This window comes from Aedes aegypti, chromosome 3, assembly GCF_002204515.2.
Source record: "Aedes aegypti strain LVP_AGWG chromosome 3, AaegL5.0 Primary Assembly, whole genome shotgun sequence".
Lineage (NCBI taxonomy): Eukaryota > Metazoa > Arthropoda > Insecta > Diptera > Culicidae > Aedes > Aedes aegypti.
In genome coordinates, this window is record NC_035109.1 from 78,935,260 (window position 1) to 78,948,680 (window position 13,421).

At 35.2% G+C, this 13,421-nt stretch overlaps 2 non-coding genes across 2 annotated transcripts; both read left to right on the plus strand.

Annotated features, from left to right (window-relative positions):
• The first annotated feature begins 6,077 nt into the window (after positions 1 to 6,077).
• Positions 6,078 to 6,159, plus strand: Trnas-uga. Its single transcript has one exon. It is a non-coding gene; the product is annotated as a tRNA-Ser (tRNA).
• An 819-nt stretch (positions 6,160 to 6,978) lies between these two features.
• On the plus strand, positions 6,979 to 7,052 carry Trnat-agu. The gene has a single exon. It is a non-coding gene; the product is annotated as a tRNA-Thr (tRNA).
• Positions 7,053 to 13,421: the final 6,369 nt, after the last annotated feature.

A 13,421-nucleotide genomic window follows, 5' to 3' on the forward strand; every position in this document is an offset into this window, starting at 1 on the left:
ACCGTAATCCGGGGTAACATCAAAGCCGTAGCGTGGCCTCGTGGCGCCCTTGGCGAACTTCCATTTCAGCGCCCCTTGGTAGAAACTTATCTAAACATATAATTAAAATTCTTTCTGAAATACTAGAGCCTCAACAAGATTTTTTATTAAAGTCATCAAAAGTATCATAAACAGCGAACATATTTGCTTAAGTTCAGAAATTCTTGAAGAAATTTTCAGTTGTGTCTAAAGACATACTGAGGCTTCAAGATCTACTGGGTGTTTAAAATCAAATATAAGAAAAAATCTTCTAAACATTGGTGAACCATTTGTTTTAGGTAGATTTTAAAATGTTTGCTTGAATGAACAAAAAGAATTAAAGTGCTTATGCTTGAAAATGAATTTAAAAGCCATGACTTCTTAAAAATTTAAGAATGTTTTAGCAATACATACTTAATAATTGTAATTGCAAAGGATAAATTATGAAATTCTTCGAGTAGGGTTATTTAGGTTATTCGAAAATTGATATATGTTTCATTTTTCAGGAAATGCTAGGTAAAATAAAAAAAATCGGTGATTTCAAGGGAATTCGCGTAAATTCAGTCAAGATTTTCTCTAGAAGTTTCATTACGAAATTAATGCATGCTTGGAACAAAATCATACATTTTGTCATTGATCAATGAAATAGTTTACTTGAATATATCAAAAAAATTTCAACTAATTGTCTAGGAATTGGTATTACAAATGAAATCATAATCTTTTTGTACAGTCAGTAACCAGAAGATGGAATGTTTAAGAATATTTCAAGACCTGTTTTTAAGAACGTTATAATTTAATTTTACTTCGTGGTGGGAGAGAAATTTTGTCAAGGATCATCAAATGTAATTACGCCATATATATTTCCAACAATATATGCCTAAAACCACCAAATGAATAAGAAACTTTTTGAAAGGTGGTCGAATTTTGAAAACAATGTTGTCTCAATAGTTACAACTGTACTATTTACATCGAAAATTTTCGTAACACCTTCGTTTTTTGTTATAAAAAATGTATTACAAATCATTAAACAAAATCTGCTGTGAGAATTTTTTAACAGGTTTAACTTTTTTGGAAACTGTGAAAAAGCAGTCGAGCAGTCAAAATAATGATCAAAGTTATCGGTATCCTCTCCTTGATTTTATGAGAATCCTGCCCTTTTTTCTATTGAAACCCTCCCAGAGTTTCGTGGATTACGTCCCCACTGGGACAGAGCCTGCTACTCAGCTTAGTGTGCTTATGAGCACTTCCACAGTTATTAACTGAGAGCTTACTGTGCCAATGACCATTTGTTGCATGTGTATATCATATCGTGTGGCAGGTACGATGATACTCTATGCCCTGGGAAGTCGAGAAAATTTCCAACCCGAAAAGATCCTCGACCGGTGGGATTCGAACCCACGACCCTCAGCTTGGTCTTGCTGAATAGCTGCGTGTTTACCGCTACGGCTATCTGGAAAAAGTTGTGAAGTTTGATTCATGTACAGTATTCAATGAAAATTTTATAATTCAGCTTGACATTCAGGGAGATCGTGTTCGACGAATTTACTCTTTGTGCAGCAACCTTTATTTAAGCGCAATTTAATTTCAATTTTACCTGTCAACTTCTCGTGGGTGGGGAAGTGTTTCTTGTATTTCAATAAAAAAAATCGAGTGATCGGAACATACACTCTAGATTTACATACAAATCTGAATAATAAAAACCTTTGTTTCTGCTAATTTACAAACTTAATTTATGTGTAATTGTTTAAATTAAAAAAAACTTTGAAAGTGCTTATTGCATGTTTAATTTTTATATGCAATTTTACCAAGTGATTCACGGGTTTTGGCGCCCCCTTTAGGCTGGCGCCCTTGGCGGTTGCCAACCTGGCCAACCGCACGCTACGGCACTGGGTAACATTGATCATTTTTTTGAATATTTCTCAAGTATTTCGTTTGAAAATGCAAATTTTGCATTTTGATTTGCAATTTTGATATGGGGTAACATTGATCACCTATGAAACAATGTTCGGTAATATTAAAAATGTTGTTACTTACTTTAATCATGGCCCCCGAAGCCGAATATGAAGGGCAAACGCTTACAAGTCATTTAATTTTTAAGTTATTTCAAAATTGAAAACACCTCGAACCACGGAATACTCCTAAAGGTAGGCAATTTCCTAAGGGAATTCTATATTCTTAATAGTCATTCGTTAATGTTGCCTAATTGAGCATACTTATGAAAGTTTTGACAACGGAATCATTTTCGGCGATGCCATTTTTAGTAAGAACCTAGCTTTTCTTGCTCATATCGTTTGCAGAACTTATGTGAGACATGAATGTTCGGTAGTGTCATCCTTACCCATTGAAATAATTGTTACGAATAGTTGATAAATTTACGCATAAGGTAAACGCAATTTACGCAAAAATCTTCACTTATAAGAAAGAGAAGAACCATTCATGATTTGAAAAGGTTCCATCAATAAATGGCGATACGAACTTTTTCGAGATGGGTCAATCCGATCAATGTTACCCCGCTGATCAATGATACCCCGGATTACGGTATACAAAAATGATGCAAACATATCAATAAACTACAAAGTTATTGCGATCTATTTTTTTGTTTTGTTTTTTTTTTCCTAGTAAAAACATGATGCTGACATTAGAAAAGTTAAGTTTGTTCATTGCTCTTCGCAACCACGACCGCACTCTGCCATTTACTGAGCGTGAGCGGCCTTCACCCGACATTGAACCGGTGGGACAGAAAGAAAATAGATAAGTACGTGACTTTTGCAGTAAGTGTCTCCGGGACAATCCGTGCCCTTCTCCAGCCAGAAAATATTATCTTCTGTTGCTACAAAGTTCGATCGTTATTCGAGGCCAAAGCAGGTGTAAAAAAAACATGCGAATTGTACAAATAATTCCACTTTTAGATTTATTTTCCATACGCCAAAGTACAATTCAGCATTGTTCTTCATAAGGGCTTATCTTAGGCTGACCATAGCATAATACAAGAAAAACGGGACAAATGAAGTCCAAAAACGGGATATGGTTGTAAAAGTCCAATATAACTTTATATTGTAAAAATTATGTATTTTCAAGTTTAAATTCAATTAATTTCAATTGTCATTTAAACTCAAACTCAAGCCAAGTGTATAAATTGAGTATTCCATGGATTCCTGTGAAATCTCATCAAATCATCAAGTGTAGTTGTCTTAACCCCTCTAACTGCAGCTCCATTTTTTATCACAAAACAATATATGAATCACGATAACTTTTTTGTTTCTTTATATTTTTGCACAAATTTTCAACGTGGTCCAAATAACTCATTGTCGATATTAATCATTTAATGAATGGGGGATCAACATTTACCTTTAAACTTTTTTTTGACGGTCAGTTTGTTCTAAGCCAACTTATAAAAATGTGGGCTATACATTTACAGGTAAGTATTCAAAAAATTAAAGAGTTTTTTTAGAATTTTAGAAAATATGGTTAAAAATATTAAAAACAAAAAAGTTATCATTTGATTCTGCTGAAGAAAAAACTTACCTCTAACGTATTCTAAGAAGTTTTTCCTTATAAATAAAATTTAAAACTATTAATCTGTTTGAAAAATAAATCCAAAGCTTCTAAAGAAATATATTTGCTGAACGCTTTTAAACAGCATTCCTTAGATTTTTCGTTCAAAACATCGTTGTATTTTTAAACGTAACATCCCAATAGATCATTGAAGGCAACTCTTTCGAAATTCGCCGCATCAAAATAACGACACATGGGATTTGACATTGTGATAGCGTTGATGTTCTGTCAAACACACAAGACTTCGGTGGCGCTATCTACAGTATCGGACATATAAAATGCACCAAAGTCGTTTTCCCATACAAAATGGTCAACTTCAGAGAGCAATATCTCCGCCGTTTCTCAACCGATTCTTTTCATTTTTGTGTGAAGAACTACAAATTACCTCAATTTTTGATAACTATTGAAAAAGTTGTGTACAAAATATTGGCTTAAAAGTTACAGACAGGTTGAATTGTGACATAAAAAATGCACCAAGATGAAAAGTGATGTTTCAGACAAACTATGCGTCGTATCCTTTCGGTGTCTTTAGCGCATTTGATCCTTATCACTCATTGAACAAATGCGCTGAAGACACCATGATGCTACGACGCGTTGTTTTTCTGCTACATAACTTTGTGTCTTGGTGCATATTTTATTTCAAAATTCAACCTATCTGTAACTTTTGAATTAATAGTTTTCACACAACTTTTACAAAACTTTTCGAAAATTGAGGAAATTTGTAGTTCGTTACAGAAAAATGAAAACAATCGGTTGAGAAACGGTGGAGATATAGCTACCTGAAGTTGACAATTTTGTATGGGAAAACGGGTTTGGTGCATTTTATATGTCCGATAATGTATGTTTTCATAGCGGCCGATTTGTTTATTTTAATGTTTGATCCTTTGGGACAAATCCGGCTTTTAAGCATACTTTTATCTGAGAACTTTATTTGATAAAAGTATTGAATTAAAGTAAATAATATTTAACTTCTGGAAAACAAAGCATCAGAGGGGCATTTACATATTCTCGACAGTCTAAGCCAATGCCGCGCTTCTTTTGTAATTTTCTCGGACATCAGCAGACAAATTACGTGTTTGTCGATTCAACAACGACAGACTTGATAAAAGCTTTTTGGAAGCGTTTATACAGCCCTTCGAGCATCTCTTGTCAGTGTATCTATTGTCGGCAGCTTCATTCTATTCGGCAGTTTTCCCATAAGAACTGCAGATAATTGATAAGATCTCTGGCGACATTGTTTGTTCTGTTTGTTCAGTCTTGGAAATCGCGTCAGCGGGAAGCTGACTGATTCATAGGAATGTTTTCATTGGTGTGATTTAATAGAAAAACACTGTGTATTTTACGTTTGAAATTCGGTTGCCGATAATATTTGAATAGTGCTGAGGCCCTACGTGTTGAGGTTATACATAATTATTCGATCATCTTTTTTTGAGCCCATATTTTTTTGAAATACGGGACAAATTGAGAATTTTTATAAAAACGACGGGACAGACCATCAAGGTCTTAAAAACGGTACTGTCCCGTTAAATACGGTACGTATGGTCAGCCTAGCTTATCTGCATTCATCTATTTATCTTTATCGTTGCTCTCTTTGCGTTATAGCAGATAACTGATTCTCTTCTCGTAACATATTTTCGTGATGTAGGATGAAGAATCACTATACCTTGCTTCATTAGCAACAATTATTACAGATTTATGTAATTTAGCAAAGTTACCAGCGAAATAGAGGATCGATGAAGGGAAATCGCTCATGTCAGTTAGGCCCTTGTGCAGTAACATAGTAGAATTATTATAAGTCTTGAATTATATTATTAAAATATTACAGAATAATACACTATTACAATAAAAAAGTAAAAAGTCAACATAAAAGAAAACGGTTGAAAATAGAAGACCTTTGCTGTCTAAGCTAGTTCCCCTATTTGACCGCCTCTTTCAGTCCTCCGTCACAGTTCTACCCAGACAAAAGGTTCCGTTATTCTCCAACTAGGTATTGTCTGACCGACTGAAAAGTGATTAAATGAAAACGTTCAAAATATATTCATAAACCAATCAACATCACCGCCATCAAAACCTCAAGCGCAATAAAAAAAATCAACAGCAGCACCAGCAGTCATACAGTGATGTTGGCGGCAATAGAGAGCAGAGGGGTGGGCTCGGTTCGGTAGGTTAGGTACACACTTCCGCAAATCCCCTCAATTAACTCAAACATCGGAGTCGCCGCCTCGAACCATCATCATCGCACTATTATACCCTTATTTCCCCTCCCTCGCTAAACAAAAAATAAACAGTTGAGTTGGTAGTCTCTCACACTAGCACATCTAACGGTACAGAGGCGGCTAAAAAGTTGCATGCGTAATGCCAACCTATTCGAATGCGGTGAAAATCCCACGCTCAAAACCGCACACACGTATACACACTCTCTGACGTTGGTGGTGGTGGTAATCAGAAGAGAACCGCCACACGCATATCAATGGTAGCGCAGCGAGCCTCCGAAGCGACAAGCAGCTGTGGTGTCCGAGCGGTTAAGGAGATGGACTTGAAATCCATTGGGTTCTACCCGCACAGGTTCGAATCCTGTCTACAGCGAAATCTTTTTTTTATGAAAGAAAAAAACTATCAGAGCAAATGGATAGATAACGATCACAACCGAACCGGCAATAAAAAGGAATGTTAATTGACTATTACTATTATTGCTAGAGACGCCAGCCGTAATTGTTTGTCATCGACAATCGACAGCTTATCGGGGTTTCATTAATCAGTCGGATTAATACAGCGGTGAACAAAGGATTAAATTGGAACGTAGCGAAAGAGAACAAAGGTACGATGCAGTACGGTCATCTATACGGCACGGTGGGTGGTGGTTGTCGCATTCCAATCTTGGATTGTTTTCCAAACAATTTAGCTGAGGATATCTGTATACAGTATTGGATAATATACTTGCAACTTTAGCGATTTTCCATACAAAATGATCAACTTTGGAAGGTTAGATCGCGGATATTTATGGATTGATTTGAATGAAACTAGGCTAATACAAATATAAATGCTGTTTTTTGTCAAACAATCCCTAAATAACTCAGATCCAACCTTCTAAAGATGACCCATTTTGTATGGAAATCAAGGACGCGAATTAGAGTTGTTCAAATTTTAGGTACACTGAGAAAATTGATGAAATCAACAAACGACTGCCAGTCATTTAAACGGTGTGAAGTAATACACCAGCGACCGGTCGGTCATTGTTCGTTCTAGCTTAAATTACAACAGTAAACGATATAATTTTGTAATTAATTAATGATTGGAGAGTGTTGTTTCCACACCAGACACAAAAGCAAACGCAATAATCAACGAATCGAGTTTATGTAAACAAACGCAAAATTTCAAGAGCTTTGAGATCCCTATTACGCAAGCGGCGCCGTGGCTTAGTTGGTTAAAGCGCCTGTCTAGTAAACAGGAGATCGTGAGTTCGAATCTCGCCGGAGCCTATCGGGCTTACTCCTTCCGGGCATTCAGCCGTGGAAGTGAGAAGAAGACCGAGAATATTTTTTATTAGCATCAGATTTGTGACTGAACAATTCCGTCCGTGTAATGCAAACTTAGGGAGAAGTCTCGAAAACTTATTCATATAGACTCAAGTTGAGTCACTCAACTCAAAAAGTATAAGGTATAAAGGTGTAATACGCCCCCCCTTAAGGAAAAACTGCTCTATCGCAGTAGAAACTGTATCATTTCTAAAGTTTTCTATGTCAATGTGTTGCTTATAAAGTTGGCCATGCTCTGCACACAACTCTCTCTTTCCAGGTTGCTTCAAAAAAGTGTACAAGATGTTTTTCTGTAAACGGTCCCAATGTTTACGTTTCAAAACAACCCGGGCAATATGCCCCTCTCATAGAAAAATGTTCCATAGCGTTGTAGAAACGTTTCCAAGGAGAATTCCACCACCTCCTAATCTTAAAAGGGTCCATTAGCAGTCGTCTTCCGGTAAAAGTTTTTGTATTAAGTACAATAGTAAAGGAAGGGCTTCATTCACGGCAAGGCTTGCTTATCGGACGCATAATTTTACACCAAAAACCTGATTTTCGATATTTTTAGAATTTCTATTGATTGTTTCTACTTCTCAAAGAACATATATGTGCAACATCATTTTTTCGCAAATATTAAGATATGTGACCATAAATACGTACAAAAGAAACCTCAATCCCGTGAAAATGGAGAGGGGCGTATTGCCCCGTTGGGGCGTATTACACCGAGTTACCCTACAAACTTACTTCATCGATCCTACGTGTTTCGCAGACGAAATTCTACACGTTTCGCTCTGAACCAACTCGATTTTCCACTTTAAGAACGTTTAATTTCCGGATTTACAAAACGACGAAAGTAAGATTTTCCACTTACGCAACCTAACCACTACTTTAGCCGCCCCGCTGTATGGAGAGACAAAGTGACTTAGCCACGAATCAAAACAAAACACAACTTGAGTCTATTTTATACTGGTGGAAAAACGTCGCAAGTAACTGAATAAAACGGCTTATCATTTTGTCATAAAATTCTTGTGTGAAATAATAGGAACTCCATAGTTTTTGAACGTGAGCTCATTGTATGCAAAATTTAAGCAATGTACACTTCGAAAACATGTTAATAAGGTGATTCATTTTAAAACAGTTTTAGAAGACAGGTTGTGATTCTTCTGAATTAATTTTCTCAAAACCGTATGGAAGCTACTTACGTCTATTTGAAAAAGTAATCGAGAAGTGATAATAATGATTATATGTATTAGCGGATCCATATGTACTTATGTGTTACACGCTAACATGAAAATACCCATTAATGGGAAAAAATACCCATTTCCAAGAAAAGTAACTTAACTCATTAAAAGAGTAAAGTCGACTTACCCATTAAAGAGTATTAGCCTCGAACTTCAAATAATGGGTATTTTTCACTCTTGACCTCTGATATGCACATGGGTAATAAAACCCCATTATTTTATGTGCGATGCAGCGGATTGAGGTTATGGCAAAAGTTTTGGTTTAAATAAGTTTCACATAATGAATAAATAAAAGACTAATTAAAGTGCAACGTACATTTATTTCGTAGTTCAACAAAAAATAAGTCAACATGCATGTGATCATCTAGCAGACAACTCTGGCACTACGGAAAGTTCTTTGCAGTCTGCAATGAACTCAGCTGCGGTTATCCGAAAATCTAACAATCAGTAAAACGATTGTTAGAAGAATCACCTACCGGAAAGTATCCACTATCGTTACTTACTTGTTGAAAATAATACGTATAATCTTCTCCTTCATATTCATCGAATAATAAAAAAAACCCTGACTTTTTCACTAACATAAAGCGATAAAAATCTGAAATTGAAAAATGGCGCTATTGCTTCGCAAACTATATTATGTGCACTATTTACCCATTTATATTAGCAGCAAGGATACTTCATAATGAGGTTAAAGTACATTGTTCAAGAGATAACAAAGTTTTTTTTCAGATAACTCACGAAATGAAAACCCCTTGGAGGAAATCCTACACACTTAAATTATTTTACGGATTCCTGTAAAATCTCAACAGCTGAACAGTTCGGTGAAATAAATTAACGGAGTACGGTAAATTTTTACAGTATTCCGTGGAAAATCACCGGAATCCGTAAAATTTCGACGGAATTACGGTGTTTTATTTCACCGAACTGTTCAGCTGTTGAGATTACGGTGAAATTCACCGTAAGAGCTTAGTGTGTAGAGAAATGAGTGATAGAATTATTGGATAAATTCCTGGAGGCCTTAGGATTTTTTGGGCCTCCAGGAATTTATCCAGTATGTACTTCTGTAATTCATTTCTCGCGTTTAGTATCATACAGGCGTATCTGCAGTGATCGATTTCTCTTCGTCGATTCTCTCTTTCGATTCGTACACGAAGTTCAATCAATTTTCAACATTGTACGATGCAACATGATGAAGGACAATGAATTCGTTCTACTGAATCGAAAATAGCAGTCAAAAATAGTCGTCCGGCTAAGTAATTGGCTAAGGAGAAAATCGATGAAGAGAAATCGATCATTGCAGTTACGCCCTTATGATACTGAACGAGAGATTTCTCTAGGATTTTCTCCAAGGTTTTCATTTACGGGATTGGTAGTGACTGGATGCCTTTAAGAAAGGAACTTAACGAGACCCTACACACTCAATTTAGGATGCCGAATCTCGGCTTATTTTAACCGAGATTTGCACAGCCGAGTAGTCAAAAAAACCTGAGATCTCAGCACATCGTGCTTAGTTGCTAAGCAACCGGACACTTTGTTAGCTGAGTCTCGGTTAAAATCAGAAAACCGAGATTCACACATCCGAGCTTGTGGAAAAAATCTTAGTGTGTATGCTTGAAAACAAAGACAAAAAGTGACCGAATATGAACAAAGAATCTATGACATTTGGTCGAATGACGTTTCGTCGAAAGTACATTTGGTCAAATGGACATTTCGTCGAATGAACATTTGGTCGAAAAGAATTTAATTGAAAATGTACGACAGTTGGTTGAAAGGACATTTAGTAGAGAATTTAGTCGAATATAGATTTTTAAGATTATTGAACAGATTCACATGTTGTCGTTACTACAGTGATTGAGTGATTGAAAACTGCTAGAATAACATGATAGAGTGCTAGAAATCAGCTTTGTTCTACTTCTGAAAACTCTTGAATGTTCAAGCCTTCAATATGCGACGAGCGATGTTTCAGGGATCCAGTGAATCAAACTCTCCCAACAACACTACATTGACTCCTTGCGTTTTTGACGTTTCTTGCTGACTGAAAAGCCTCAACGAATGTAATATAGCTGGACAGCACAATAAACTGATTTACCAAGAGTAAGACAATAATAATTCGAGGTGATCATCCGGGCTTTAAGACCTTAAACTCAAAAATTTTACAATCAATCACACTGAAAGCTGTAATTTAATAAAGATCAGCAGTTTTGTATAAAGAACGATGACATTTTTAAAGAATAATAAATTTTATTGAGCTTGGCAATTTACTAACTAAAAGCAACAAAAGTATTTGGAAGGCATTTTTTCAAAGAATGATGATATTTTGGAAGAATAATAAATCCTACATATCTTCATGTTCCCAACGTTGAAGTACCGTAGTTTAAAGAAAATTTATAGTAGTTGAATATTTTGGTTAACGTTGCAAAACTGTTTCTATGCATTTGACACAATTTCCTTCAGGGTTCTACAAAATTTGGTAAAATAAAACGTCCCGTCTTTAAATCCAAAAACGAGTGAAGAATTAAATAATTGACGAGAATAATTATTTATACATAGGCAGCAGTAGCATATATTCTAACCACGTTGTAAAGCGTTTGTAATATCATATAAATAGATTAATTATTGACTCAATTTTAATCCATTGTGAAAAATCCAGTTTAGATCTATATCTGTTGGACAAAATGATTTCCCAACAAACCATTACAAAAAAATGTTCAACCAAATGTCTGGTCGACAAAATTTCATTTGACTATACTTTCCAAAGGCATTCGACCAAATGTCCATTCAACCAAATGTACTTTCCACCCAATTACATTCGACCAAACGTCATTCGACGAAATGTCCTAAAGCCGAATAAAAAAGAAACCAAGAAAACCGAATAGGAACCAGAAAAAGAGATGCCACAGGAATAAAAAAATAACACATGCACAGAAAAAATCCAAACAATAATTAGGAAATAAAAGTTTCCATGAGATTTATTTAGAAAATCCGGCCAGATATTTTTTTAATAACAAGGATTATTCTTAAGGTATTCCTGCATGAAATTAGTTCGATACACCTTCAAGAAGTTAACCTGGATTCTTAGTGATAACCTTAGAAACTGCTTCCGAGACTTCACCATGATTTTTTGCTAGGTATTCCTCCAAAGATTCTTTCACAAATTTCCCAAGAAAGTCCTGGAATTCAAGTGGATATTCTTCAATCGATATCGCTGGGAGATCGTGTGAGATTTCCATTTAGCACATTTTCATTGACTCAAGCAATAATTTCTCCACTGATTTTTTAGAATTTCCTCAAGAATTTGTTCGGGGTTTTCAAAGATTTCCACCAAGCATTTCTCTAAGGATACTTTTAAAAGTTACTCCATAGATTTTCCCTTTGATACCTTCAGAAAGTCCAGCAATATTTTTTTGAGAAATTTTCAATGTAAGTTCCTTGAAAAACATTGAACAGAGCCCCTTAAGAAACATCTGTAAAAACTTCTGTCTAACATTTTCAATTTCAGCTTTACGTAACAAATATGCTGACAAGTGTGAAACCTCAAATAAAATATAGAAGATTCCATGGAAATTTTGCTTGGGAAATTACCTCCATCCTTTTTTTTTTATTGCTGCAGTACTAATTCGTGGATGAAATGTTGGTGCAATTCTAGATAAGTTTCTGAAGGAACCTAATAATGAATAATTGATCCAATATATTGAATTCCTCATTAAAGAAATGTTCGCAATACCTCCAACCATTTAAATAAACTGTAGATAAATTCACACTATGTATTCAAAAATGGCTGGAGAAAAAACTGAAAAAAATCGGGTTCCTGGAAAATTTCAAACAAATTTGTTCAAAAATTCTGGAATAAAAACGGGGCAATGCTGGAAATAACTGAGGAGAAAATTTTAACATTTAGAAATGTCCGGAATAAATAACTGGCAAAATCGGCGCAGGATTTCCTGGAGAAATACCAAAACAAATTTCTTCATAACCTATAGAATAAATTCATTAAACTCTAGCGATTTTCATCGAACTCCTTTAGAAATCTTTGAAAGATGTAATAAAAAAATAGATAAATTGGCGGAGGTCGAGGCAAAAATCTTTGAAGTTAATCCTAGGGTGTAAAAACTAATCATGTGTAAAATACTGAAGGTGAAACTCACTTAACCTGGTGGGCTAACGAACAAGTCAGTAAACTTAGAAAAGTGATTTAACTCGAAAAACGTTTTCAAATCTTGTCTTGTTTCAATGTTATCTACCGATAAAAAAAAAATAATATGATATTTGCCGTTCAATTGCGCGTGCCGTGCAGTGATCTAAATAGTTTGAAGAAAGAGAAACGACTCTGGATTCGCTTGAAAAATCACTTTAGGAATTTCTGTCAGAATTGTTGAAAGAATCCCTATAAGAATTTCTTGAGTGATCATCCATGGAGGAGCTATTGAAAGGATTCCCGCAATGTTACCGGAAGTTCACCTAAATACTTTACATAGGAATTCTATTAGAATTCACAACGAGACTAAAACAAAAGACTTAGTATCAGAATTTACACCTTCATTCGAACAAATTGTTGGTCAGGTTTCGACTGAAAGCCCACGAGATACCTAATTGAAATTCCGCTAGAATCTAGGTACAAAAAAAATGAAACTATTGATTTTATAGTGTCAGTTGACAGATCTTTATATCATTCAAATGTATGAAAATCACGATACATTTAAAATTCTCCTGCAAAAATCCTTGCACCATTAATAGGAACACTGTTCCTTTAGTGAACGTATGTTTTTAGTATGATTCCTTTAATGGCGCAATCCATTGATTTCTTATGGGACCCTGCATTATGGGTACCAATGCAAATTCCATGAGTATTCATATGAATCATGACCGTTTACCCTAGATGTCAACAGTATCGCCAGCAAGAGTTTATCAATATTCCTCTTCGCAACGCGACTAAAATTACTAACATATTTACTACAAAACTTGCTACACTTTCAATGAATAAATGCAATCCTTTGTATACAATCTGTACCGAAGACTATCAAGATGACTAAATTCATAAATGGTTTAATAAAAAAAACTTAGCTCCTTATCCTAACGAAAGGACTGGAGT